A 27,619-nucleotide genomic window follows, 5' to 3' on the forward strand; every position below is an offset into this window, starting at 1 on the left:
TCTGTTAGTCATGCATATGGGTGTGGAGGCCAGATGTTAACATCTGCATCTGCTTCTATTGGTCTCCACTTCATTAATTAACTTATTATTTCAAGACAGTTACTCACTCAACTTTTCATTTTGGTCAGATTTGTCATAGAAAGCCATTGGGATTTGATTGTCTCCATTCGTCTTCCTAAAACAGGAGTGACAGGCACATGTCAACACACTTATTCTTATATGAGTGTGTGTGATTTAAACTCAGGTCATCAAGCATGTACGGCAAACATTTTTTACCCATTGAGCCATGGTCACAGCTTTTGGAAAATATCTTTAGGTGAAAAATGGATTTACTCTAAAACATAATTACTGTTGAGAGCTAATGAGATGACTCAGTGGATATCTTCAGGTTTCATTGTGAACAGACACCATGACCAAGGCAGATTTTATAAAGGACAACATTTAATTGGGGGTGGCTTATGGATTCAGAGGTTCAGTCCACTATCATCATGGTAAAAACCATGGAAATGTCCAGGCAGACATAGTGCTGGAGAAGAAGGTGAGCATTCTACATTTTGACTTGAAGGCAGCCAAGAGGAGGGTCTCTTCCACACTGGTCAGAGCCTGAGCACCAGAAAAGCTCAGACCCCACCTACATGGTGACATACTTCCTTCAACAAGGCAACACCTATTGCAACAAGGCCACACCTCCTAATAGTGCCACTTCCCATGGGCCAAGCATATTCAAACCACCACAGTGGGTAATGGTACTCCCACCAAGCCTGCCTGCCCAAACCCAACCCTGAAATTCACATAGGGAAGAAGAGAACTGATTCTGACAAGTTGTTCTCTGAATTGCACGCGAGCTCCATGGCATACAAATACACAGAAATAAAAACGTAATTACTGCTGAAAATTGTCATTAAAATGATTCCATTGGTTAATACACTTAAAATGTCACAATCTTAAATGTTTAATGATGCAATGCTCCTTACTCCACAGTGAAGTCAAATACATTTCAGTTTGTACAAAAATAAATAAAAAGCCTCAAGCTTAAATTCAACCTTGGTGCTGGAAAGGATTTCCTTTTATTGTTGCTGTGACAAAATATTGTGTCAAAACAATTTCAGGAAGGAAGGAAGGATTTATTTTGCCTCATGTTTTAAGGGTACAGTTCATCACAGCAGCAAAGCCATGGCAGCAGGAGTTTGAGGTGGCTATTTATAGTGCTGTGGGATTGAGAGAGAGAGATGGATGTTGTGCTCCATTCACTTTCTCTTTGTTATTCAGATTCAGACAGTGCTCCTGCTTTCTGGATAGACTTTCCTTCCTTAGTTCTGTAAACGCCCTCATAGAAACCCTCAGTAGGGTGTTCTGATTGTGATTCTGAATTCGGCCAAGTTGACAATGAAGATTAAACAAAGGAAATGATTTTTTTAAAAATCCATCATGTGCCAGGCACTCTCACACACTTTACCCAAATTATAATTTACTTTAATAATATTTGCGCTACGCGCCGAGTACTTTCATAGTTACTTCGTAACTTCACAGCACTCTTGCAAGCTTAACAGGACTGCCTCATTTTGTATTTTACACAACCCAGGCTCTGAAAGCTTGCCCACTTACCCTAGCTCGTGATACTGATCTCTCTCCAGTACCCTATATCAGACAGCCCGAGTTAGTTTAGACCCCAGAGAAATCTTAGTTTACATATTCTAGACAATGAATTATAAATATGTCTTAATGGAAGGAGTCTATAACAGGCAGGTTCTCTTCCACCTCAATAGTCCAAGTTCCTAAGGAAGCCCAAATCAGTAAGTAGTAGTCTATTGTGTGCAAATGAGGCTGAGGTTCCCATGGGACAGAAGGTTGTTCTCATCCAAAACCATTCGCAGTCAGGCAGCCAGGAGCCAAGTCCCACCATGCAATAGGACCCGCTTATGCTTGTGCCAAACACTCATTCCTCCCACTGAAGTCAAGGACATGTTCTTCATTTTAAGAACAGTGTCCCAAACTAGGTCTTTAGCTAGCGCTCTCTCTCTCTCTCTCTCTCTCTCTCTCTCTCTCTCTCTCTCTCTCTGTGTGTGTGTTTTAAATAATATCCATTACAATAAAATTTTAATGCCTACTGTTTATAACAGGATGTTAAAAACCTTCCATATTCAAACCTTTAAGAGAGAACAGTTAACTGGTGTCAATGTTGGGAAGGACAAGACAGTTTGATGCTTTAGTTGATGAATGAAGCAACTTCCTCACTTCCTCCAGGAAAGCATCTTTAGTGGTAAGATCAGAGAGTTTTAAATTTGGTAGAGCTTTGCAGACATGACCATATTTAATTATTTCACCCACACTATTATGTTATTATCCTCCTCAAATTACCCATTGGAAAACAGTCATAGGATGATTTGAGTTCTTTGCCCAAATTCCACAGAGCTGGTAAATGTCAGTGGCAGAATTTGAAGTCAACAGAATCTAATGACTGAACTCTTTATTGATAGATTAAAAGCATTCCTGGAAAAAAATAATATGGAGAAGCACAGTAATAATGACCAACCATGAATCACACTTCTCTTTTCCCATGACTCCTCGAAATGTGTCACTGTTGACTTCATCAAGACATAGTGTAAGTTGCTCCACTTTTTGAAACTGAAATGCTCCTGTGACTTCCTTTGACGAATAGAATACAGCCAAAGTGTCACAATGCAAGCTTGGGAGCCTAGACCTTTTCATAAGATTTTATCCCCATTTTTTAAGGGTGCTGAGACCATGACATCATGAATGAGTATAGTCTGATACCCCTGTGAGCCCAGGTAAGACCAGTCAAAGTTCCTGTCATCCCACGGTCACACAGTAGATGTTGTGAGGTAATTCCACTAGAGAACACCCATGGGCACTCTTAAAGCTGAAGAGAAAGTCGGTATAGTCAGCCAGTGACGGCACAGTGAACTTGCCCAAATCATGTGGATCTGAGCTTCACTGTCACACAGCTACTGTGTGACTGTGGGATGACAGGAAATTTGGTTGGTCTTATCTGGGCCAACAGGAGGAGCTGCAGGCAGAAGGACTTGGATGAATGAACTTAGGACGTCCAAAACAGTTTTACTCAAGTGCTTAGGTGCTGTCTTACTGTTGACTACAGAGCCTCAGTCATGCTCCCTGTGAATGCTCATCTTTTAGGAGAACAGGCTATACTTATTCATGATGCCATGGTTTCAGCACCCTTACAGAATGGGAATATTGCTTTTTTTTTGTCTTAAAATTTCATCTTCTTTTTTTTTTAATATTAACTTGAGTATTTCTTATTTACATTTCGAGTGTTATTCCCTTTCCCGGTTTCCGGGCAAACATCCCCCTAATCCCTCCACCTCCCCTTCTTTATGGGTGTTCCCCTCCCCATCCTCCCCCCATTGCCACCCTCCCCCCAACAATCTAGTTCACTGGGGGTTCAGTCTTAGCAGGACTCAGGGCTTCCCCTTCCACTGGTGCTCTTACTAGGATATTCATTGCTTCCTATGAGGTCAGAGTCCAGGGTCAGTCGATGTATAGTCTTTAGGTAGTGGCTTAGTCCCTGGAAGCTCTGGTTGCTTGGCATTGTTGTACATATAGGGTCTCGAGCCCCTTCGAGCTCTTCCAGTTCTTTCTCTGATTCCTTCAATGGGGTCCTATTCTCAGTTCAGTGGTTTGCTGCTGGCATTCGCCTCTGTATTTGCTGTATTCTGGCTGTGTCTCTCAGGAGAGATCTACATTAGGTTCCTGTCAGCCTGCACTTCTTTGCTTCATCCATCTTGTCTAATTGGATGGCTGTATATGTATGGGCCACATGTGGAGCAGGCTCTGAATGGGTGTTCCTTCTGTGTCTGTTTTAATCTTTGCCTCTCTATTCCCTGCCAAGGGTATTCTTGTTCCCCTTTTAAAGAAGGAGTGAAGCATTCACATTTTGATCATCCGTCTTGAGTTTCATGTGTTCTAGGCATCTAGGGTAATTCAAGCATTTGGGCTAATAGCCACTTATCAATGAGTGCATACCATGTATGTCTTTCTGTGATTGGGTTACCTCACTCAGGATGATATTTTCCAGTTCCAACCATTTGCCTACGAATTTCATAAAGTCATTGTTTTTGATAGCTGAGTAATATTCCATTGGGTAGATGTACCACATTTTCTGTATCCATTCCTCTGTTGAAGGGCATCTGGGTTCTTTCCAGCTTCTGGCTATTATAAATAAGGCTGCAATGAACATAGTGGAGCACGTGTCTTTTTTATATGTTGGGGCATCTTTTGGGTATATACCCAAGAGAGGTATAGCTGGATCCTCAGGCAGTTCAATGTCCAATTTTCTGAGGAACCTCCAGACTGATTTCCAGAATGGTTGTACCAGTCTGCAATCCCACCAACAATGGAGGAATGTTCCTCTTTCTCCACATCCTCGCCAGCATTTGCTGTCACCTGAGTTATTGATCTTAGCCATTCTCACTGGTGTGAGGTGAAATCTCAGGGTTGTTTTGATTTGCATTTCCCTTATGACTAAAGATGTTGAACATTTCTTTAGGTGTTTCTCAGCTATTCGGCATTCCTCAGCTGTGAATTCTTTGTTTAGCTCTGAACCCCATTTTTAAATAGGGTTATTTGTCTCCCTGCGGTCTAACTTCTTGAGTTCTTTGTATATTTTGGATAAAAGGCCTCTATCTGTTGTAGGATTAGTAAAGATCTTTTCCCAATCTGTTGGTTGCTTTTTTGTCCTAACCACAGTGTCCTTTGCCTTACAGAAGCTTTGCAGTTTTATGAGATTCCATTTGTCGATTCTTGATCTTAGAGCATAAGCCATTGGTGTTTTGATCAGGACATTTTTTCCAGTGCCCATGTGTTCCAGATGCTTCCCTAGTTTTTCTTCTATTAGTTTGAGTGTATCTGGTTTGATGTGGAGGTCCTTGATCCACTTAGACTTAAGCTTAGTACAGGGTGATAAGCATGGATCAATCTGCATTCCTCTACATGTTGACCTCCAGTTGAACCAGCACCATTTGCTGAACATGCTATCTTTTTTCCATTTGATGGTTTTGGCTCCTTTGTCAAAAAACAAGTGCCCATAGGTGTGTGGGTTCATTTCTGGGTCTTCAATTCTGTTCCACTGGTCTATCTGTCTGTCTCTGTACCAATACCATGCAGTTTTTATCACTATTGCTCTGTAATACTGCTTGAGTTCAGGGATAGTGATTCCCCCTGAAGTCCTTTTATTGTTGAGGATAGTTTTAGCTATCCTGTTTTTTTTTTTTTTTTATTCCAGATGAATTTGCATATTGTTCTGTCTAACTCTTTGAAGAATTGGATTGGTATTTTGATGGGGATTGCATTGAATCTGTAGATCGCTTTTGGTAAAATGGCCATTTTTACTATATTAATCCTGCCAATCCATGAGCATGGGAGATCTTTCCATCTTCTGAGGTCTTCTTCAATTTCTTTCTTCGGAGTCTTGAAGTTCTTATTGTACAGATCTTTTACTTGCTTGGTTAAGTCACACCGAGGTACTTTATATTATTTGGGTCTATTATGAAGGGTGTCGTTTCCCTAATTTCTTTCTCTGCTTGTTTCTCTTTTGTATAGAGGAAGGCTACTGATTTATTTGAGTTAATTTTATACCCAGCCACTTTGCTGAAGTTGTTTATCAGCTTTAGTAGTTCTCTGGTGGAACTTTTGGGATCACTTAAATATACTATCATATCATCTGCAAATAGTGATATTTGACTTCTTCTTTTCCAATCTGTATCCCCTTGACCTCCTTTTGTTGTCTGATTGCTCTGGCTAGAACTTCAAGAACTATATTGAATAAGTAGGGAGAGAGTGGGCAGCCTTGTCTAGTCCCTGATTTTAGTGGGATTGCTTCAAGTTTCTCTCCATTTAGTTTAATGTTAGCAACTGGTTTGCTGTATATGGCTTTTACTATGTTCAGGTATGGGCCTTGAAATCCTATTCTTTCCAGGACTTGTATCATGAAGGGGTGTTGAATTTTGTCAAATGCTTTCTCAGCATCTAATGAAATGATCATGTGGTTTTGTTCTTTCAGTTTGTTTATATAATGGATCACGTTGATGGTTTTCCGTATATTAAACCATCCCTGCATGCCTGGGATGAAGCCTACTTGATCATGGTGGATGATTGTTACTTTGTTCTGCTATTTCTGACAGTGGCTAGACTGTCCTGTGTGTCAGGAGTGCTGTAGACCTGTTTTCCTCTCTTTCAGTCAGTTATGGGGACAGAGTGTTCTGCTTTCGGGCGTGTAGTTTTTCCTCTCTACAGGTCTTCAGCTGTTCCTGTGGGCCTGTGTCTTGAGTTCACCAGGCAGGTCGCTTGCAGCAGAAAAGTTGGTCTTACCTGTGGTCCCGAGGCTCAAGTTTGCTTGTGGGGTGTTGCTTATTGAGCTCTCTGCGGCGGCAGCCACCAAGAAGATCTGTGCCGTCCTTTCTGGGAGCTTCCGTGCATCAGGGTTCCAGATGGCGTTTGGTGTTTTCCTCTGGAATCAGTAATGTGTGCAGAGTGCAGTCTCTTCTGGTTTCCCAGGCGTGTCTGCCTCTCTGAAGGTTTAGCTCTCCCTCCCACAGGATTTGGGTGCAGAGAACTCGAATAATTGCCTTTTATGCACAAAAACCACATCCTGGTCGCCACACTTCAGTTAACAAGAATAGTTAGTGAGAAACTACAGAAGCTAAACAACAAGGTTAGTCCACTGAGGGACTTTCCTAATTCCAGGAGCGATAGACTAGCCTTTGATGGATTCAGTCTTTGATGGATTCAGTCTTTGATGGATTCAGTCTTTGTTCATGTTTTGGCAAGTGGTAGGTTCTGCTTGCTGGGTTCTAAGGTCAAAATGGTGTCTCTAACATGGTATTGGTTGTGCTAAGGTCTCAGGGGCCTGTTACATAATCATAATTCTTGCAGTCCACCACATTCTGGAATGTGTTTTAATCCATCATTTATCACAAACTACCCACTTTTTCTTTTCCTTTTTTCTTTCTTTTGGAATTTACACCTGTGTGCCATGTAGAATTAAAGGATTTAAACCTGGACAGACCTTAAAGTATCATTTAATTAGATTATTGTTTTACAGAGATAGAAACAAATAAGAAATAAGAAATGAAAAAGTGGCTCACCTCAAGCTATGGTTGGTTTTTAGTGTTTTTTTTTTAACAGCCAGAGGCAGGCTAAACTCAAGGTTTTAGAATAGCAGCACTTCTAGAATTCTTGTTACCATACAGCCCTTCCAACCACATATGCAATAATATGATAGATGACCTCCAGATCATCTCAATGACAGATTCTGAAAGCTGTTTGTGATCTTAGACATCCGTGCAAAGGGATCCATGTGAAAATGACCCATCAAATGCCAGGAAGTGATTCCTATTAACCAGGCAATGGGCTGCTATAACTGAGCATGCTTTGTAGAGGTGCCATGCCCTGAGAAGATCAGCTGATATTTTCATAGCTACCCTGTGAATAATCTGGAGCGTTTAAAAGAACATCTGAAATTTGGCCCAAGCTTCAGGAATTTAAACACTCATCTTCAGTGAGACTAATTAGCACCCAATGGTGAGAACTCCACAATGGACCAGGAGTTCCTAGAGGAAGGTAGTTTGTTTTTGTTCTGTAGCACAGCCATATACCAGTTGACACTGAAGCACGATGCTGAAAGCAGCCCTAACACAGTGGAAAACACTTGTGGTTTGATATTAAAAACGTATACATACAATAAATAAAGGGGGGGGCTTGTTCCAGGCCTATGGAAATAGCTTAGTTGAGAAAGTGCCTGCTCCTTTTAAGCATATGGTCTGGATTGGTTTTCCCAGAACCCACAAGAAGAGACAGGAATGGTGGTGCATCCTCAGGATCCCAGTCTTAGGAGAGTGGACACGAATAGATCCCTGAAGCTCATGGCCAGCTACTCATTCTCTAGGAGAGTCAATGAGTATCAGGTTCAGTGAGAGAACCTCTTTCTTTTTAAATTGATTGATTGATTGATTGATTGATTGATTGATTGATTAACATCCCATCCTGGCTTCCCTCCTCTCTTCCTAGTCCTTCCTTTTCACCTCTCCCATCCACCCCTCCTCCCTTTCTCTTCTAAAAGAAGGAGGCTTACCATGGATATCAATTAGCCCTTGGCATATCAAGTTGCAGCAAGACTAGGTGTATCTCCTCCTCTTGAGACTAGACAAGGCAGCCCAGTTAGGAGAAAGGGTTCCAAAGGCAAGCAACAGAGTCAGACATATATAACAACTGTTATATATATGCAGAGGGCCTTCGTCAGTCTGATGCATGCTCCCTGGTTGACAGTTCAGTCTCTGTGGGCTCCATGGGCCAAGATTAGTTGATTCTGTAGAGTTTCCTGTAGTGTCCTTGACCACTCTGGCTCCTAGGATCCTTCTTCCCCCTCTTCAGTAGGATTCCCCAAACTTCACCTAATGTTTGACTGTGGGTCTCTGCATCTGTTTCCATCAGTTTCTGTGTGAAACCTCTCTGATGATAGTTATGCTAGGTTCCGAAAGTCTAACAGATTATCATTAACAGAGTCAGGAGTGTGGTCTCTCAGCATGGGTCTTAAGCTGGACCAGTCACTGGTTGGTCACCCCTTCAATTTCTGCTCCAATTTTATCCCTGCACATCTTATAGGCAGGAAAGATTGTAGGTTGAAGGTATTATGGCTGTGTTGGTGTCCCAATCTATCCAGATGCATTGGAAGTCTTTCCTGGTTACAGGAGATGGCCACTTTAGGCTCTAGGTCCCCCGTTGTTAGGAGTCTTAGCCAGGATCACTTTCACAGATTCCTAGGAATTTCCATTGTCCTAGGTCACAAAGATGCCCAACACCCTCAATTCAGTTTTTCCCCCGGTCGGAGAGATCCTATTTCTAAGAAAAAAAGTAGAGCACAATTTGAGGAAAGAAACTCACTATCAATATTTGGCATATACATGCATGCACGTAAACACAAACTCACGCTAACATTTTCCTGTACCCCCCCACCCCCACACACAGAGTCCACATCTCTATCTTGTCATTCATTAACTCTCAATGTAAACTTGTACACACAGTCACACTGAGCAATTTATAGAGCGATAAAAAGATAATACCAACTTCCCGGAGATGCGAGGAAGCTCAACTAAGAATGTGGTCGTAAAAAAAAAAATCCTTGCTTAAAATAAAGAACTTGTAAGGTATCGCTGTTTCTCTTCAAATATACAAATATGGTAGTTTTCAAAGACTGCTGAAAAGCAATGAAAGGTAATTATAAAAACATGAACAATACAGAGTAATAAAGAGAATCCGAGTACAAATTCCTCAGCAAACTTTATCCAAGTTTTAGCGCACTATATGCTGTTTCCACACCGAGAATTTGGTCTTGTTGGCTCTATCTGTGTCTACACATGCAGAACCACCCATGTAGAACAAAACCCCGCAATACCAGGGAAGACAAATATAGGATTGTATTGTGCTCAGTTTTCACATTCATCTGCTCTGAAGTTCACAAACCTGAGTTGTGGGCATTGTGATGTTTTTCTAGCCTAGTGATGTGGTGTGAAATCAAAGACTGTAGGCTGAATGGATGAAATGAAAACAAGAGAAAAGGCAGTGGAAAAAATCTGCAGAAAAGTTAAACATCCCTGAAGGGTATTTGCAAGATTCCACGAGTTTTACCCATTTCCTCTTCAGAGAAGTCTGATCTTTTCCACAAGAGCTGACCTGACACAAATGAAAATGAAATTTGCCATTTTTTTTTACCATCAACAGAGAACCTGCTTTCTCTACAAAGCCCTTCTTCCTCAGAAAAGCATTCTGGCTAAGAATTTATTTGCACATGGTTTCCAAGTTTGGATGGAAGAGAGTGGAAAGGAGACTAAGAGTGCTTGCGTGAGTTAACTATTAAGTGAGAGAAAGCAATCTAGACTGAAGCCAATCTAGAGTTGATCCAAAAGCTGAAAAAGCCAGCGCAAACACTTGGGCCAATCAGAGAGGCTAACATCTGGCAGAAAGTCCAACACTGGGAAAGTGGAAAGGTGACAACCAAGCCTTTCTCAGCACAGGTGGCCCCGTTCCTGGACCTAACTTCTAACCACCTGAACTTCAGTTTATCTTCTAATGAGGAGCCTTATCCGTAGGAGTATGTATTTATATAATTAATGAGAGACAGACAAAGGTGACTGTCATCTGAACTAGGATGTGCCCAGTCTGGGTATGGCCAGTGACTGCGGTTTCTTCAAAACAAAGTCTTTGTTAGAGGAAGCACTGCTCAGAGCACCTTTGGATCCTCCTTTGGAACCACAGAGATCCACAATAAATCTCCAACTTAGCATAATGAAATGCTCACTGATACATTTTCCCATAAGGACCTTGTTGAGAGGGAAACAACTAGGCTTTGCATAGGAGAAAATGTGTGCATCCCAGTTACTTGGATGAAGAGATGTGACCTGTGGCAAGGCACACACCCTTTACATCTTTAAGTTACCTTATCTGTAAAGATAAAGTGTTCAGGGTACCAGACAATTAGCAATTCCTACCAAAAGTCATAAAATAATAACAAACCCCCACTACACAATTTAAATTTAAATCATATGTATTATTTATTATTATTAATTTATGTAATTTAGACTGGCCTCAAAAGCTGGCTTTTTAACCAAAGCTGGCCAGAAACTCCTGATCCTCCTGCTTCTACCCTTTAAAAGTAGGAATTATAGGTGGACACCACAGTCCCTGGCTCAAATGGATCATTAAATCAATTTAAATTATAGGGAGAGGTTAGAAGTACAAGGAGAGACTCAATATTAGAGTACTTATTTGGTGTGCAAAATGTCTGGGTCGGAATACCAGTACAAAAAGGGGAGCTTGAAAGGAGGAAAAATATACTAGCACTCTGAGACAAGGTATAGTTAAAGAGGAAAAGCCATATTACATTAGTGCTAGGATGGGGCCATTCATCTGCTGTGCTGGCCTTCCTCATTGGTGGTTTTGTTATGGAAACAAAGGGACTACATACAGGGAAAGATCCTGGCCAAGAGCACATGCTTTCTTTATTGGTAAGCCTAGAGACAAGTACATCTGAACAATAGTGGAGAAACTGCTGTAGCTTGTCAGTTATGCACTGGGCAGTCAAATTCACTCTGCAGAGAAGTCCGCAAAGACGTTAATGATCTCTGGTCAAATCAGACTTCATGAGTGTTGTTTATTCATGGTTTAGATGGTTAATATATGTAAATCATTTAGTATCTCATATTCCGTGTGTGTTATAAACCATTTAAATCCAGCGTACAACTACTTCCTGAATACTGCATATCTTTTAGACTTTCCATATCTTTGTGTGTGTGTGTGTGTGTGTGTGTGTGTGTGTGTGTGTGTGTATGGTTGTATGTATGTGTGTATACATATGTATGTATGGGTGTGTGGGCATGTAGGCGTGTGGGCGTGTGTGTGTGTGTGTGTGTGTGTGTGTGTGTGTATGTATGGTTGTATGTATGTGTGTATACATATGTATGTATGGGTGTGTGGGCATGTAGGCGTGTGTGTGTGTGTGTGTGTGTGTGTGTGTGTGTGTGTGTGTGTGTGTGTGTGTTATAGTTTCCAAGCTAGTTTTCTTTCAGTTGGATATTTTCAAACGCTGCAAGAACACACTACATTATTCTCTTGGGAGGCTCGAACGAGAAAACATTCTTTAAAACATAAAGTTCCACATAATTTTGGTTTGATTTGCTTTGGGTTTTGGTTTTGGATTTTCGAGACAAGGTTTGTCTGTACCCTGGTTGTCCTGGAACTCATTCTGTAGACCAGGATGGCCTTGAACTCACAGAGATCCACTTGCCTCTGCCACTCCAGTGTTGGGATTAAAGACATGTGCTACCATGCCCAGCTTCATAATGTCCCACATAATGAAGAGATTAGTATTTCTGTTAATATAATGAAAAAATGATTCTGGTTATTTAGAGACAGAGTAGACAGTTTAGCTTAATAACCAAGATGACTTTATCAATTCTATTGACTTCACTAATATTTGAGAAGTTATGCAACTTCTCTGAGACTCGGTTTCATTGTTTATAAAGTGGGATGCTAACAGAGCTATTACATAAGGTGAGCTTTGGATGAGACCCTAATATGCGAATACAGTTGAAGTAGTTTGCCCATAGCAGCAATGAGAGGTAGGCCTTAACACATGTTGACTTTGGAAAGCATTCTACATTTAGTTACAATTGCTGCATCACCTTTTATACATGAAGACTTTGGAGGTCAAATGAGCACTCGATACTATTGAGACTGGATCTTTTGAGGTAATATTTGGAAATACAGTGGCTGTGGCAATAGCAGTTTTCTGGCTTGGTCTGACAGCTACAGGGGAATGAATCCTCTGGATTCAGAACACCAGTGATGGCACTTAGCATCATACTTCCAGACTCTGTCACAGTTTTTTCTATTCCATTTACTTGTGTTAAATTCATTTAATCTTAAATTACCTCAAACGATTGTTTTTCATTCTATCACCTTCCTTTCATGGCCTATTATTGATCCTAATACTTAATCCTGATGATTATCTCCAACACTTCAGGGTAGTTTTCTTTCAAACACAAGAAAGAAAATGCTAGTTGTTGACCAGTGCTCTTCTTTCAGAAGCACAATAACTCTTCCAGGGAAGGGAATTGATTCCTGTAAATTGGAAGCTCAGGCCTCAGGGGACTGAGTTCACACATCATGTGAGAAGGACGGGGTACAATTCTAAGTCCAGTAGATACGGGACTGCGCATTCTTTCCACTACCCTACACAGTTAAGAATATCCTGGCTTCCTCTCTGACCCTTCCCTCACTTATCCCTCCAATTCTGTAGTAGCATCTCCCGTTTGCCCAATGATGCGCTCCACACAGAAAACACACAGGGCCTTACCCTCAGGGACAAGTAAGGACATTCACTCCATAATAAATGCAGAATTATGTGGGAATGGTGAGGGGAGACTGCAGATTAAATGACCTGGGTGTCACAGAAGCCTGCAGAGGCAGGGGCTCCTACCAGCTGCATGGCCACTGCTGCACTTGGAAGACCTTCAGAGCAATCTTGCCAGATAGGAGCACTGGCCAAATTGTTTATGCATCCACAGGACTGCAAGCATCCTCACCCAGACCCAGGGCTGACCCCATAGGCACCCCGTCCATGTTGCTAAGCCACAGTGTGTTCCCAGAAGGTCCCCTTGCTCATTTTCCAAAGATGATTGGCCATCAAGCTCCAGAGTAGGCTAGAGGCTTGTTCTGTTTAGTTCTTTGCATCAAATATGCTTCCTATTAATTGTGGTTTTCAAAAGTCAAATTAAAATCCTTTGATTTGATTCCAAGATTGATCTTGTTTAACTTAAAGCTTCCCAGCTCTCCTGTCAGAACGTGGGGAGGGAAGGGGATTGAGAGTTTAAATTTCAGGCAAAGCTTAGATTAGAAAGGATACCAAGTGAGTGTGTGTGTGTGTGTGTGTGTGTGTGTGTGTGTCTGTCTGTCTGTCTGTCTGTCTGTCTTCCAAACCCCAGTCTCTTCATTTAAAAGAAAAAAGAGACAGTATATTCTATTTAAGAACATGATTATGGGTAGATAAATATATGAATGGGCTTACCTTAGAAATATCCCGCATGCTCTGATGCTCTATTCCGTATGGCAGGGCCTACAGGGTGCATTTCCTGTGTCCCCTTGCTTCCATTTGAACTGATCAACAGGAGGTACAGGACGGGTGTGTAGGATGGGAAGAAGGGAGGAGCTGTTCCTCTAGTTTCTAGCACTTAGCAGGTGCCACTTTTCTTCAGTGGTGTCTGCACACACACGGTCCTCAATCTGGTTTCAGCAAGTGAGCCTAGCACATGGCTTGGGGAACACCACCTCTTCTTTCTCCTTTAAGCCACAGATGCCTGGCACATCTTGCTGAAGATTAACTTTGAGACTTTTCATCCCTTCACGTTTGGTTTCTCCTAGCTTCCTTCCTGTTTTAAATTGATTTATCTATTTACACCCCAAATCCCGCCCCCCCTTCCATCTTTTCTTCCGTAGCTTCCCTAGTGTAGTGTTTTCTTCCATAGTTTCCCTAGTGTAGTGCTCTCTCTGTTTTAAATCCTTAGGATGCTTTTACTGTCTCACTCTGAATGACGGTGAGAGAAATGTGCTTTTCTTGTGCAGTGTATTTCTCATTGAATAATGAAGCAAAAGAAAAGGGGCAAAGATCAGGAGCTTGCAGGACAAACTGGCTAGAGATGCCAGTTAGGGTTACTGGGTTTCTCAGCTTAATAGCTGGCAAATGAATTTTTAATAACTTGTATCCCTGACAGAGAGTGTCGTTCCTCTTCTACTAATGGATAAATATTGTAATAGAAAACATGCTTTTCACTAGAAAAGAAGGATAGAAAAATGCAAGAGTTATTATTCACCCTTCTGAGCTCTGAAACTTGGTTTTGAATGCTGGAAAGAGCTGGCCTCAGAGAGTCAGCACCCAAGCTGTGGACACTGCTGCTTCGAAGGGCTGATCCCGCTGTACACAGTACTTCCTAATAAAGAGCAGATTTCCCACCCCCACGATCTGGAGTGAATGCTCTTCCTCCTCACCCTAAGGGCAGAGGAGGAATGTTCAGAGAATATTTGCCAGAGAGATTCAGCCAAGATCCCATTTGCGCATTACCACTGACAGACTTCCGGCACCTTTTGTTCCCATCATAATCTGAATCTAAGCATCCAGAATGGGCCTTCGCACAGAGGCAGTAAGAACTCCATACGGTGCCACTGAGAAGGGAACCAGGTGGTCCCTGGGTTGAGCTCTTGGCGTGCTAGCAGAAGCGAAAAAATTTTTTTATCATCTTTATAATCAAGTGACCAGGGCTGTGCCTGGCAGGCTGGGTTGGAAAAGTACAGACTTGGGAAGCAGGCTTTGAAATTCACTTTCTCTCCTGTTGCCGTGCTGGCTTTCCTGAGCAGTGACTTCCAGGCACTGTATGTTCCCTAGTGCTAATCCTTTAATAACCCCACAATGTAGGGTTTTTTAAGTCTACTTTACACCGGAGAAAAAATGAAGCTCAGAGAGGTTAAGTGATTTGTGTAGGGCTGCAGAGCTGGTCAGATAGAGTTAGAATTCAAGGCCACTGTTTGTGTTCCACAACGTGCATTGTTCCAATTCTCTCTGCCAGGACCTCCTTGCGGCAGGACTTTAAGGACACTCCACAGCCATGGTGCCTACGTTGCAGCTGCCTTCTCCACAAGCCTAGGTGTGGTCTGGTTGGCAGAGTAATAAAACAATGCCTCTGAGCATCGAGGAATTCCCCGAGAGGTGTTCCCTGGAGTCAACCTCAAGGTCTTCCCTCCAACTCGACAGCTAAGCATCAGCTGTACCCCAGGAACCAAGAAGCCATGTGAGGAAGTAAGGACTTTGTGGAAGCAAGGCTCTCTGTGATGTCCTCCACTGCCCTGAAATGCAATGGAATGATATAAAGAGATGGCAGTTGTGAGATCTTATGTCGCTGAGAGGAGAACCAAGTGCTTGTTTTCGGGTCAGTTACCTCCAGAGTAAACAACTGTAAACCCAAAGAAGCCTAAAAGCAAAACAACATACAGTGATTGACTGGCTATCATCTCTGATCTCTGACTCATGCTCTACTCTCTTAACAGCACAGGCATTGATAGGTAGTATGATATTAGAACCACAGGCAAAGTATGGATTACAGAAAAAAGGCATGGAAACACAGGGATGTGGTCAGGCTCCAAGGGAAAGGTAATAGTGTCCATTAATAACTAAGGAAATTAAGCAAAATCTATTCTGTCTTCAGTAAATAGTGTGTTGAAAAAGTGTAACTTGCAATGTGACAGAAATGCAACTTATCACGGACTATTCCACAACCCTGTTCTCTTTTTCTGCTGCTTCAGATCTGTTGTGATGAAATCCATTGGTGATCACAGGGTTAAGAGGGTTGGACAGCTTTAACCTTTGGCTAAAGAAAGGATCCCCAAGAGACCCAGAGCAGCCCAGAACAGGACTCTTTTCTTGGGGCCATCCCTGGGGTACCTTCAACATCCCTTTTTAGGACCTCTGTCTCATAGTTACTTTGACCCTGACAGATGTGATCCTATTTCTGGTGCCACTTGTAGCACTGAGAAGCAGCATATCTCCTCCAGTCTTCCTCTTAGAATCTCTTCACTCCTTCAGCAGGCACTTGCAGACAAGATCAAAGATAACCCTGCAGTGGTCTTTCCTGGTGTTCTGTACTTCTAATGCATGGGAAGTAACTGCATCCTTGACAAGGAAAAGCTCTAGATGCATAGTTCAAACCCACCTAGCACACTACATCTGGTCCCTTCATCTTTCATCGTCCCTTTAGAACCCAGCCCTGTTCTTCACAGGAATGCTTTACACACCTGTACTTTGCTCCCAGCTACAGGAAACACCTTGGTAGCTTTCCCCTCCTCCCTAGGGAGAGAGAATAACAGCTCTCATCTATATTTTCTACTCTTGATTCGACTGAAGCCCAAGACTGAAGGTACATAAGTCCCTCTCCAGCATCCTAGGGATTACTGTTAAATCTATTTTAGAATCTTAATATCTATAATATTGGAGCCTGAGATAAACCAGGAACAAAAAAGAATCCCATTTCAAAATCATAATGTTCAGCATTGAAATAGGACCTCAGATTAAGAACAGGATGTCCCAGGAGATGGTCAAATGAGCTAGGTCCCATGAGCAAGCAGAAACTGGGGTTGCCCAGTTATTCTCTAGATTCAGTCCACAGTGTTTGTTAAGTGAGTGTCTGAGCCTAATGCTCACATTCCTAGTGAAATTTTTATCCCAGGATTTACTGTAATGTGCTCAACACTTTAACTAGGAATGTGAAGTTGTATCCATTTTCTTAGCATAGCTGAGAAAAGACAAGTTCAGTGGGGATCCATGTTTCTTCATACAGGAGTTTTTCCCTTTTAAGCAAGATGGCATCCCACTAACACAGAGGCTATCCATACGTTGAGACAGGAGAAATAGTGAGGATGTTGTTGAGTCTAATGCAGTTTTGTTATCCCTGGACCACAAATGGACACCATTGACTAGCAGAAAGATGATTTTACAAGGCAAAAAAGAAAAGTGTAACTCAGGATTCCTGGTCCTCCGGAACATCATTAGCTGTTTGCACCACCATATAAAGCCATGCCCAGGATCCCAGCAGTCAAGCTCTGAGCCCTGCGTGGGATGTGAAACCTGAGTCATATGGTGGTGACTCACTAGCTTGCGACCACACAATGAGTCAGACAAGAAAGGCCCAGGGACAGTCTTTTAAAAATGTAAATTATGCAGTCTGTCTCTTAGAGAACCACCCTTGAAGGAGAGAAGGCTCCATGGTAAATGGGTGCGAAGATGTGTCAAGACTCCCATCCCTCATTCTAGAAAAGTGAGAAGCATCTGAAATGTTGGAGGTTTCTGCAGTAGATTCTAATGCTGTTTTCTAATCCCTGACCCTGCTTACTGATAATAATTTCATGATTCCCTTATACCCACTGGTGCTCCCTTCTGACTGAGCCCTGCTCATCACCGTTCACCAGCTGATTGTGCTTCAGCCCTTATGAAACCCAAACGCAGTCAGCGTCAGGGTACAGCAGAGACAACAACACAGCAAGGGCAGGACACAGCTTTGTTACAGAGTTCCATTTGATGAAATCTTGAGCAAATAGTTCACTCCATTTCCAACAATAAAAACAGGAACAATGGTGTACCTAGGAGGCTGCACAAAAAATATGTAAGGCATTATTTGTAAATCATATGAATATAGAATTTGCTTGATCATTGAATACATGTATTATTCACTAAAAACTGTGTGATGCCTGGAAAGGGAACACTGACCCACTAGAGACAACCTGAGGATCATGTGTCTTCTTCAACTACAGCCTGGTTGAAGAGGAGTATCAGGCTTTGACTCCCTCTGGGTGTGAAAAAGATGAGATAGAAGAGAGCTGAGGTTCTATTGATAATGCATTTGATGACCTTGGTCCAATCACTTCTGCCCCCTGAGCTTCAATCCCCTCACCCATGAGCGAAGTGGGCTGCTTAAGCTCCTGTTCTACATTTCCGTGTTCGATGAGCAGTGTGGAGCACGAACCTGAAATTCAGATCCTGGGCTCCTCTTCCAGGAAAAGATCCCTAGTTCTGAGTTTATTTTACAACCTTCCCTGAAATACAAGGTTAAATTTTCCCAAATGTTCATATGAGGATGTATTTTTATGTCAATTAATTTTAAGACACTTCTACATGAATATTGACGCATTTTATGTACTTAGTTTGAAAAATACAAATAATTGAAAATGACTTATTCTGTATTAATTTTTTAGATGCATTTATATTCTATCAATTTCACAATATACAGTACTCAATACTCTATGACTGTGGTCATGATCTAATCATTTCAGAAAGGTATATAAGTTTGAGTATATATGTTTTATGCATAGTTAGGAAACCATACTATTTATTAATAATCTAGACAGTGTTTGACATCCTTTGCATTAATGTATCATAATACTTCTCTCCTGGGTGTGTAGCTCACAAGTTCTTTGTAAATTCCTATCTCATCACTAATAAGTTATCATTCTAATTGGAGACCCTTTGGCCATTTGGCTAGACACTGAGTCCTTTCCTCATACTTTAAATCTAAAAGAGAATCTTGGCTGTGGAAGAGCTAGGACTTCAGGAAATTCTGGCTGCACCTGCTGATTTGTAAGAAAGCAAGAGAGTTTATTATGAAGGAGAAGAGAGTTTGGATCCTGTTTACCAGTAGAATTTAAACATAATATACACAGTTATCAGTTAAGAGGAACTATGAATTCTATGACCAAATCAAACACCAGAAGAGAACCCTGCCAGCTGCCAGGCACAAGTAGGTCAGGGCTACAGGGCAGGCCACATGTCCAGATTAATTTCATTAGATGACAATAGGTCATAGCCTGAAGCAGTTGTAATACATAGCTGTAAGGGAAACATGTGATGTGTGTGAACTTAAATAGGTTTTTAAAACATACCAACCCTGTGAGCCTGAAATCTGTGACTGAGGAGTGGCTGCGTGATCTCACTCTCTCTCTCTCTCTCTCTCTCTCTCTCTCTCTCTCTCTCTCTCTCTCTCCCTTACTCCCTCCCTCCCTCCCTTCCTCCCTTCCTCCCTCCAACCTCCCTCCTGCACTCCAGCATGTCCATCAGCATAAGGAATCATCCAGCCTTCAGCAGCAGCAGCTACAATATTTGGGAAGAAATTAACCATCCTGATTCTTGGATGTGGGTAAGCATTCCTGGGGCTTCTTATAAATGACTGGCACGGGGTTCTATTGGACATGCTCTCCTACCTATAGAGGTTAATGGAGGAGGGGGGTCTATCAGTATTCCATTACAAAAAGATGAATTCTCAGTGAGAACACCTAATAATCATACTAATATTCTCTGTATCCAGCATGGAGAGACTTTGGTTTGTATGCGGCCAAATCTTAAATAAATGGCAACGAAGCAGCCATATCGATGGGGAGGCATCAAGGACTATTTTGATCCTTTGGAGCATCTTACATCTCACCAGCTGCGCACCCACAATCCTACTTAAACCTTCAGTCATACTACCTGGCCCTGGGTAGCTCATTTAGATGCGTTCAAGGGAAATCCCTGTTATCCCTCAAGACACCACATGTCCCTCTGGAGAAGGAATGGAGACAGTGAGGACAAGTTCTCCATAATAAAACAATAAATAATAAAATGGGGAACTTAGCCATAGCTGCAGATTTTAATAGACCCCTCTGTTATCCAAGGAACAGTGGGGAAATTGTTCATCTACACAAAATCTCATCCTGATGGAAATGTTCTGACTGCAAAGTCAGTGTCAGCTTTGATTTCCTGCCCCAGCAAAGGCTTGCTCAAAAGGCACACAGTGGGCCTGTGCCGTCAGAGGACTAAGTTGGTCACACTTCATCTTTGTCTAGTGGTCAACCCAACCCAGTGCACCCTAGCCTTAGGGCTGCTTAGTGTGCTCCATCTCCTCTCGGAATCGAGGAGAACTGTGGCAGAATTGCAGTCCAAGCAGGCCTAAGGGTAAGTGCCCTAATATTTTATCGCTTCCTTCGACTTCAGAGAGGCTCTGGATTTGTGGGAGGTTGAGGGGTCACTGGCCAGAGGACTAGCAGAACTCGGTCATTCCAGGTTCGCTTAAAGGAGAGTCAAACTGAAATAACCTCAAAAAGGTGCCAGCCAGGAGAACCAGTTGCTGTCTCAGAGCTAATTTTAAGAATGCCCTTGTCTCTTGACATTTCATCGGCATGACTCATGGGACTACAGGCCAACATTCTGAAGCTCTGAATAATACAGGGCTCTGGGAGCCAGAACTCAATGGGAGTTTTTCCTAAATAAAGCCTAGGAGCCCAGCCTGCTGTGATACATGCATGAGAATTTTGCTAATTCAGCAGACTCCACACCCTCGCACCCCTGATGTTCACACCACTGTCCACATGTTCTTGGGACTGTGGGACAAGTCTTCTTCTACCCTTGCCTGTTTTCATTCAAACCTTCAGTTAGTTTCTTGCCATCATTTTCTCATTTTTTATTTGTCTCTTATTCTTCAAGGCTATCAAATTTGTCTAAGTGAAATATGATCCTACACACCTCATTCCTTCCCTCCAACTTCTCCTATATCCTCCCAAATATCTCTTGAAAATAATTTCATGTCTTAGAAAACACAATGCACTGAGTCCAATTGGTATACCCATATGAACATGGGTCAGGGGCACGTTACCCACCATTCCTGCCACCACATAGATAAAAACTCCAAGATGTCAGCCAATGTTTAAAGGGCAACATAGCAAAATCAAGAGGTGAAAGTAGACAAGAAGTCAGGACCTACTCATGTAGGTGCTGTCATTGTTGCAAGTGTCCTAAGGTCAGAAAAAAAAAAGATGAACTTGGCATTCAATGGTTTAAACTTAAGGAGTTGCATGGGGGCCCATTCACTTCTGAGTGGAAAGGCCTATGGAAAGGAATTTCCAAAGGTGTGTGCCACAGTACACTGGATGTATTCTGGAATCCTGTTAGGAGCTACAGTGGCTGGCTCTATGCTCCGTTTGCTTGAGGTCTGTGTCTCTGTCAGTGACCTTGTCCTCCCTCTTCGTCTGCCATGTTTCCCTGTGTCCTAATTCCTCACATACTTTCTCTCCATATCTCTATATTCTACATCCCTGTACTACCATTATTCTTTCTTATTTTCATTTGCACATGATTCAGTGGTCATTCCTGTATTGAATTGATCTCACCCACTTTCAGCTCAGCTTCTAAAACTAACTGATCACAATTTTTGCAGCTAGAACAACTCTAGGAAAGGATCAAATTTGGTTCAGATAACATTCCGGAGCCTCTCCACATAAATTAATCTGTTATCCACCCATGGTCACAGCCTCTCTGTGGCAGGTGGCCAAGATTTATCCAATCCTCTATGACCACAGACATAGGAAGTCTATCACATAGCCTGTCTGAAGGGAGGAGACACAGACTCGAGTCTTGACTTATGAGACTTAGAATTTGGTCTGTTTCTTACACCTCTGAGCGCTGTGTTCCTTGTCTGTGAAAAGAGAGTGGTGAGAACAGCCTAATGAGATTATTGAAATGATGTGGTAAATATATAGCTAGTAAATTGATGGCAAAAGCCAAATGGGTTATTGCTATTACCCATTGGCATCCTTTCAGGAGAATCCAAATGCCAGGCATCTGTAACTTGTTCTGACCTATGAGCCTTTGCACTTCCTCTCTGCTGTCTTTCTCCCTTGGGAAGTTTTTTTCTCTCCTTTTGATAATTTCTTCCTTGTTATCATCACCATGAACCCATGTCCATGCTCCAGGATTTCACAATAGGATGCTTTGGAGTCACTGTTTTCCATTCAGAAGTGACTTGCATGCTTTGCTCTGCTGTTATCAATTATGATAAAGAAGGGGAGGGAAGGGTGTAGCTTACTGTGCTGAATAGTGCTGTGATGTGTGCTTGGTAAAATTGCTCCGGCAAAGGAAGTGGGTGATGATGACATTGCTAGCTTTTATAGCTTCAATATGAAGTTTTCTGGTATTATTTGGCAGAAAAAAAAGTCCTGAAATGTCCCTTAAGAAGCCCAGGACAAGTTGAAAGTCAACTAAAGAATGCGGATATGTATTTAATAAAAAGCGAAAATTGCTCCAGATGCCAGAAATTGTTATAAACAAATGCTTTGCCAAACACACCCGTCTGTGTGCACTTCGAGGTCTCTGACCGGAGAGCTGAGTGGGTGAGAAGTCTGAGAGTCAGAGTGTACTGATGGGGGAAGTATACTGCTGCAGCCTCAGGGTCTGAGAATAAAGAACTGTAAAAGAGGTAGAAGTCAACAAACAGAGCCCAAGTCCTGACAAAACTGTGGTGAAGGCTAGCCTCCTCCAGGGGAGAGCAGGAAGGTACTCGATGAAAAAGTCAGCAGTAAAAATATGGTCATTCCAAAACTTCAGCCAAAATAATGCCAAACATAAGACTAGTTTCAGGGGTTTGTGCCCTGTGTAGTTACATGGGATCACAGTATCAGAAGATTCTATAAAGGCTCCTATAAAGGTTTACTATTGTCACTTTGGAATTCTTAACCATTTTTTCAATAACAAACTCTACATTTTGATTTTTCACTGGGCCTTAGAAATCATTATTACCACTATCGGCTGATGAGAATTTAATCAAGGAATTCTTAAAGCCAGAAGGAAGATTGAAGAGAAGATGGTGAACAGATTCCTCCTGGTTATAAAAGAAGAAAAGCAGGGGTAGCCATCCAGTGACATTAAAACCAAACTGAATCAGACAGAGGTCAGTGACCCATTGCTAACGGGCCAGGACTGGGGCAGTAGCCACCATGAGGGCTGTGGACTGAATGGTATTCAAGGGGATGTGCTCCACAGAGTAGGGCCCTTTGGAGAGGCGTTCTTGTAACAGGTGTCAATAACGGAATCTTCTGGGCCTCAAGGGAAGGGAGTGTTACCTGGGCATAACCAAACACCACTGGGCAAAGAGCAGTCACAGTGTGGTGAAGATGGAGAGGCAGTCCTAGATAGAGCTAAGTATAGCTTTTAACTCTGCCATACACAGGGATTGGGGATTAAGGATCCTGACTCTCTGAGCCTTAGCTCCCTTGATGAACAGGGAAAGAAATCTAGTCACGAGATTGATCTTTGAATGAGGTATAGCGTACACAGTTCCTCCTACTTTGCCTGATGCACGAGAATACTTAAATTTCTCTTGTAACTTAATATTGACTTATTGAGAACTAGATTTTATACTGAGAACTAGAGTGAAGAAAAGTATGAACTAGGGGTGTGGAATAGCCCTCTGCTTGCTATGAAAGCACAGGGACCTGAGTTTGAACCCTAGAGCCCACATATAAAACACCAAACATTGAGAAACAGCTCATAATCCTAGCACTGGAGACATGGGGCAAATGGATTTCTGGGGCTCATTGGCAAGCCAGACTCCCCTACTTGAAAGCTTCTAGACCAACAAGAGAATAAAAAAGATAGCATCTAATAAGCAACACACAAAGTTATCCTCTGATCTACACTCATGTGTGCACACAGACACAGACACATGCTTAATTCCCCACAGACACACATATATGTGCATGGACTACATATACACATACATGTACACACATAGATATGCACACATGCATATACACATATGTACACATGCATACAGATACACATGCATATAGAGACACACATATACACATGTATACACACATACATACACATGTATGCATACATACATGCGTGCACAGACATCTACACGCATATGTGTATATACGCACCCATGCACACACACACACACACACACACACACACACACACACACACACACACACAGAGCAATCTTACCATCCTTGAGACCATGGGCAAATATCTCAGGGTCAAATTCCTCTTGAGATATAGAAATAAACACACTGCCTAAGAAAGTACCTTGTACATGCAGAAAGAATGAGTGAATGAGGCCGTTTCCTGACACACTGAAGCCAGGGACCAGAAAGATATTTGCAAGTTGCAAAAAGTTTTGCAACTACAATAACTTTGTTGACCTTGGGTAACAGATTTATTGCTTGGGGAGAATAGAGTAAAATGTGTTTGGATTCCATCACCCTAAAACTACAACAACATTCCGAGCATTTGATCATTTGGGAATTTGGGTCAATTCTTTATTCTTCTTATCATCACATAACTAACTCATTCCAGTGTAACCAAACTGGGCTTGGCTTTTGTATTCTCCCTCCAACCACCCAGGCTTCTCTTCTGAGCATAACGGGGAAATACTGTCACCACATGGTTACCATGAATCAAGAAGCTTAATTAAAGACAAGACATGCATTGTCCATGCACCTACATCAGCCAGGGAGAGGATTGGTCCTTTTCACTGTGACATACAAAGAAGCATGGAAAGTGTTTAGGGGGAAAAATAATGCCATTCATTAGCCCCAGAGATGTCACGAGAGGAAATGCCTCAAGAAGAAATGACATAAAACACACATTTTTAAAGTCTAAGTTTGCATATTCCATATGGGATAAAAGGAAGAAATACCATCAGTATGCTGCATGCTCAGGATGAGAGGATTTCTGCCCTTCCAGGATGGAATAACAGTGTGGCCAGAGAGAAGTCAAAGATGAGTCTAACCCAACAATGGTGACACTGAGGTTGAGCAGATTCCTCAGGCCTTAGAGGGTAGGTTTTCTGCTTTGAAGATGACCATTTGATAGGGCTGATAGTATCAGGAGGCAGACCCTCCTAGTCTCCACCACAACTCTGTGCATCTCCTGTTGCACTAAGCCATGTCTCTCCCTCCTCCAGGACTGGTCCAGACACATGCATGATCTGTCAGGATGAGTGGAAATGATGTGTGATACCTTCTCTAAAGAAATGATAGTACTATTTCTCTGCCCATTTACATTTGGGTTGTTATTGTGTATACGCTCTGGTTATGAATCCCATACCACATGTGTGCTTTGCCCAATATCTTCTCCAAGTTTGTTGACTGTTGCTTGCCTTTTTAAAAGTGTTCTGTGAAGCACAAACGCTTTGAATGTGTGAAATCCAATTCACCTGCTTTCCTTTATTGGTTGTATTATTGGCCGTGTGTCCACCAAGCCATTGCCGAATTCAAGGTTCTAAGGATTTACAACTATTTCATTCTTCAAGTTTCATAGCTCTAGAGCTTATATTTTGTCCTTCGAGTCATTTTGAGTTAGCTTTTCATGTAGTATATAATAAGAGCCCACATTTAATTTACATGTGGATATACAGTGACTCTACAGCATTTTTTTGCAACAGTTCCTTATTTACTATTTTAGCATACTACTCAAATTAATTGAGGATTTATTTCTGGAATCCTAAATCTATTCTATTGACCTAAATGCCTATCATTATGAGACTATTACACTACATGTCTTGATTGAAGTTGCTTCATGGGAGTTTGGGTTATTTTGGTCTTTGTTTGTTTTGTTTTGTTTTCTGTTTTGGGTTTATAGATTGAATGTGGTAAATATTTTTGAAATCAGAAAACCTTTGATTTTATTCTTTTGAATTTTTAAAAATTTATTCTTCCTCATATAATATATCCCAACCACAGCTTTCTTTGTCTCCACTACTCCAAGTCCCCAGCACCACTCCTATCAACCAAATTTCTGTCTCCCCCAGAGAAGAGCAGTCCTCCCAGGGACATCAACCAAACAGAACACAGCAAGATACAATGAGACTGGAAACAAACCCTCTCGTCAAGTCTTGGTGAGGAAACACAGTAGGAGGAAAGGGGTCCCAAGAGAAGGCAAAAGAATTGGAGACACTCCCATTTCCACTGTCAGGAGTCTTCCCCAAACACCAAGCCAACATATGTGCAGAGGACCTACCACAGAGCCATGTAGGCTCCATGACTGCTTATTCAGTCTCTGTGAGGCCTCATAAGCCCTATTTAGTTGATTCTGGAGACCTTGTTCTCCTGTGCCCTGAAACTTGTTTTCTGACTCTTTATAATTCCATTTGAAATTGAGGATCAGCTTTTAAAACTGTGCCCAACAAAGACAGACAGGCTTTTGTTTAGATTGTCTTAACTGTGTAGAATTACTGGAGAAGTATTCCTATCTTAACAACATTAAGTATTCCACTCAATGAATAGAAAAAGTTCTCCCATCCACTTGAACAGTCATTAAATTCTTTCAAAAGTTTTACAAATGCATAATACATAGTTCTCATACTTTTGGGTCAAACATTTCTATGCTTCATTCTTTTTGGTGTTTTATACATGGAGTAGACACCTTTTTCTTGTTTCTGATCTTAGAGGGAGCTAAGCATGATGGTACCTGTGGTTTTTTTCATAGACGGTCTTCGCAGAGTTGGGAAAGTTCCCTTCTGTTCCCAGTTTACTTTGTATTATTTCACGAGAAATGTTGGGTTTTTACAAATATGCTTTCTGATCTAGTAAATGATCCTATGGCTTTTGACTATTAATCTATTGATTATCTATCAATATGACATATTACATTGTTTAGTGTCTGTATGTTAAACAAAACTTGATTTCCCAGATAAATCCCAATTGGTCCTGGTATTTGGTTCTCCTTACATATGCTTAGACTTAGTTCGCTAGCGTTTTGTGGATGAGTCTTCCACTTACAATCATAAGGTATATAATTGGTAACTGTTTTCCTTTCATGTTAACTTTTCCTAACTTTAATAACAAGATATTCCAGTATCAAAAATCAGTAGAAAATATTTTCTCTTCCTTGGGGAAAAAACTGTGAAGAGTGTATCTAAATTCTCCCTCAAAGATGCTTCGACACCAGGAAATCTACCTAGCTTAGGGCTTTCATTTGAAGAACCTTTTTGGTCACTAATAGTCTCTTTATTTGTTTTAGGTTCAGATTTTATCCTGTTCTTCAGTCTTGATGGTTTTAATTTAGGGTCTCTCTCACCTACCCTCCTCTTCCTCCTCTTGTTTCTTTCCCTTCGTTCAGCCTCTTCCTCCCCTTCAGCCTCTCCCTCCTCCTCTTCCTCCACTTCAGCCTCTTCCTCCCTGTTTACCTCCTCCTCCTCCTTCTCTTGTCACAGTGCAGCTTCTTAGCTTTGTTGACCATTTCAGAGAAGCTATTTTTGTTTTATTGACTTTTCTCTAATTTTATGTTCTGTATTTAATTTGCTTCTACACTGTTCTTCATTATTTCCTTCCTTGTGTCTGCTTTGGATTTGATTTGATCTTGAGCTGAGGTCTTTCTTTTTTCAGGCCGTTGATTGCATGCCTTTATTCTTGCCTTAATGTAGGAATTTACAACCCGCATGAATTTTTTTGCAACAATTTTATAGGAAGATGAGAATCACCTCTACTTTCAACATGAAAATTGGTGGAGAATAGATAGTTAATCTAAGATAATTGATCTAGTCAATAGAAGGGTTAAATTATGCCATCAATCCTATAAATGGAAAATAAAGTGGTAGGGTCCAAACCCATCACATGTTGTAACTACCACATTGCTTCCAGACACACTAAGATACATCCCAGAGAACTGTAAACCCACATTTTAAAAACCACACTGTCTGTTGTCATTGCAACTATCGTGTGCATGGATGTG

The 27,619-nt window shown here is 41.7% G+C and overlaps 1 long non-coding RNA gene across 6 annotated transcripts in view; it reads left to right on the forward strand.

The window, feature by feature from the left end:
- Positions 1-27,619, forward strand: part of LOC103691188 (uncharacterized) — a 108,264-nt gene that overhangs the window by 19,951 nt on the left and 60,694 nt on the right. For 2 of the 6 annotated variants that reach the window (XR_005499294.2, XR_005499291.2), the window contains 2 exons: positions 15,153-15,733; positions 19,175-19,265. This is a non-coding gene — a long non-coding RNA (uncharacterized LOC103691188). The remainder of the gene's footprint in view (positions 1-15,152; positions 15,734-19,174; positions 19,266-27,619) is intronic. The other 4 variants (XR_005499292.2, XR_590378.4, XR_005499296.2 and 1 more) reach the window with 2 other exon arrangements.

The sequence above is a fragment of the Rattus norvegicus genome, chromosome 1 (genome assembly GCF_036323735.1).
Source record: "Rattus norvegicus strain BN/NHsdMcwi chromosome 1, GRCr8, whole genome shotgun sequence".
Classification (NCBI taxonomy): Eukaryota; Metazoa; Chordata; class Mammalia; order Rodentia; family Muridae; genus Rattus; species Rattus norvegicus.